Source organism: Pan troglodytes, chromosome 7, assembly GCF_028858775.2.
Source record: "Pan troglodytes isolate AG18354 chromosome 7, NHGRI_mPanTro3-v2.0_pri, whole genome shotgun sequence".
Taxonomy (NCBI): domain Eukaryota; kingdom Metazoa; phylum Chordata; class Mammalia; order Primates; family Hominidae; genus Pan; species Pan troglodytes.
In genome coordinates, this window is record NC_072405.2 from 84,055,917 (window position 1) to 84,058,879 (window position 2,963).

Genomic DNA, 2,963 nt, shown 5'->3' on the forward strand with positions numbered 1-2,963 from the left:
TCTTTTCAAATGACACCAAATGATATCATTATCATACCTTCCACAACATCCCCCACCCTCACCCTCACTGGAACAATTTCTGAGGTCACCTCTGTTGAAATCTTTGGCAATTATTCTGCCACCTTGTGCCAGGGATGACCTGTACTCCACTTATCAACCAGGATGATGTCCTCTCTACCTGCCAAGTGCTGGGTGAGCTATGTTTACCTTTTACTTGTTAGAGTTAAGAAATATTTTAATCTTCCAAATACAATTTTCCTAAATTTCTTTATTCTTTTTCACTTATGTGTATAAATCAGCAAAATCATTTTTTCTCATAATATCTTGCCAAACGTAGCCAACAGCAACAAACATTGTTACTGACATCTATTTTCAGAGCATGTTTCCTGGAGCTCAAGTTAAATAGGTATATAACCTGACTTCCAGGTTAATACAATCAACAGTCTACCAGATGCTTCACTGACACGTTTTATGGATTTCAGTTTTTGAAACCAGTTTTCTCACCACCTATGTATGCTCAGCCCTTTAACTATTGCTACATACTTAATAAGATTATTATTTCTCTGTAATTAGCACCCCACTTCTGGTATGAATTTCTGTTTCAGTTAAATTCGGTTAGCTTATATTACATTATCAAGCATATTCACAAATTTCAGCTTAAAAAACAAGGAATTTTTTTACTTACATAAATATCCCTAGTAGAGCAGCTGGAGACCTACTCCATTCTGTGCCCACTTTTGTAGTCCAGGCTGATGGAGCATCCACTATCTGGATCAAATCCTTGCCACCACCATGGTGCCTAACTCTGCTGGGGCTCCACCCAGTCACCACTGAGGCAACCAAGTATAAATCGGACTTATTCCAGTTGATACAGGAGCAGTTCTGTCTCCTGAGATAACTACTGAAATTCTAATTCTTCCCATCACTATTAGACCTGAGTAATATAGCTTATCCAAAGGCTGCATGAGCTAAACTCTGGGCATTGAGAACCTGGACAATAGGAAACAATGGTTAGAAGGGAACTCACAGATAAATCCCTCCTCTTTCCTTCTCACCACTCTCTCCTGCATCTATCAGGATCCACTCAGGGGACTGAAATCCCAGCTGCAACTTTAACACACACAAAAAAACTTAATGTAAAGACTTTTAATTAGATAAAAGGCAGTTGTATTAGTCTGTTTGATTTGCTATAACAAAATGCTGGGTGCCCTAAATAACAGAAATTTACATTCTCACAGTTCTGGAGCCTGAAAGTCCAAGATCAAGGTTCCAGCTGGGTTTCCGGTGGTGGTTCTCCTCCTGGCTTGCAAATGGCTGTTTTCTCACTATCCCCTCACTCACGTGGTCTTTCGTCAGTGCGTACACACAAAAGAAGAGATGGGGAGCTCTCTGGTGTCTCTTTCTTACAATGCCACTAATCTTATCAGATTAAAACCCACCCTTATGACCTCATTTACCCTTAATTACTTCCTTAGAGGCCACATCTCCAAATACAGTCATGCTAACAGTTGAAGATTCATCATATGAATTTGGAGGTACATAGACATTCAGTCCATAATATACCATAACTTTGATCAGATTTTCCAAGTGACCTAAATCTAAGAAAATTTAACAATCACTGATTTGGAAATTAGAAAGTTACAGGGATGCCATGCCTAGAATGCACAGGTTTTCTTTAAGTATTATTAATTAAGATATTAACAGGTTAAAAGATAGTAAAATATAAAAGACGAGACAGCCATTGGTTTTGCCTACATAATATCTATTCTCCTATACCTCCTTACTGTAGTAGACTTGGGAAAAAGTAACTATAAATGTCCCCCTTTCCTGTAAGTATTGTGAGTTTGCCATCCTCCCATCAGGAAGTAATATCTCTCTCTCTCTACTTGAACTTTGGATTAGCCATGTCATTGGCTGTAATCAATGGGACATTAACATACATAATATTAAATGATGCTTAAAAAGTACTAGTGTATTGGAGCTTGTCTTCTCTTCCTTTTTTTAGGAATGCTGGGACTACCATGAGAAGTCATATCTTCCTGGATCAGGAAGGGTCATATAGAGAAAGAGGAAGGCCCAGCAATCCCAGCTGAAATCTTAGACAAGAGTTTAAGGCTATTGCAAATTATTCAGTCGAGCTGTCACAGAACCACCCCACCAACCCAAAGAATTGTGAGATATAATATTATCATTGTTTTAGGCAACTATATTCTGAGGTGGCTTGTTAAACTGCAAAATTCAATGTATTAATACATATCAACAAAATCCCAAATGTATTTGGTTTGGCAGTCTGGTTACTGAAGAACCTTCCTGCAATCTATGGCTACAAATAGTATCTTCTTGATCCAGCTCTGGCCAATGATGCATACACATACATTGCTAATTGGTGTCTGGTAGTGGAGCCATCTAAAGGGAGGCAATTCTTTTAGTTAGAATGGTTCTTTGGCCTTTGCTTTTCCTCCTCCTTCTTCCCTGGAATACAGATAAAATAAAGGAAGCATATTTCAACCATGAGATAAAAGTCCCACTCTAAGAATGGTGGGACAGGAAAATAGAAAGCAATTGAGCCCTGATGGCAGTTTAGCTGCCCTACCAGGTCAGGACTACACAATCTCCAGACTTTTTGTTGTATGAGAAAAAGAAAATCTTTAATCCACTGGAATAAATGAATGCAATTACTAACTCAAGGTATTAAAGAAGGTGGAGTCACTGACAGTTCCTATTTTGCTGGCTTTGTCAACTGGATAATGGTTCCATTAATCCAAAGAAAAGGCATATTTGGGGATAAGATAAATTTAGAAAATACTGAGTTTAAAGTGCCTATAAAAGGTATAGAAGACAGGGAAGATGAGAGGTAAGCCAAAGCTGTTATAATACTGATACTTAGAGGGAAGATCTGGGTTTGAGTGTAATTTAGGGAATCAACAGCCAATGTTGTGGTAGGTAAAACTGTTAGAGTGCAT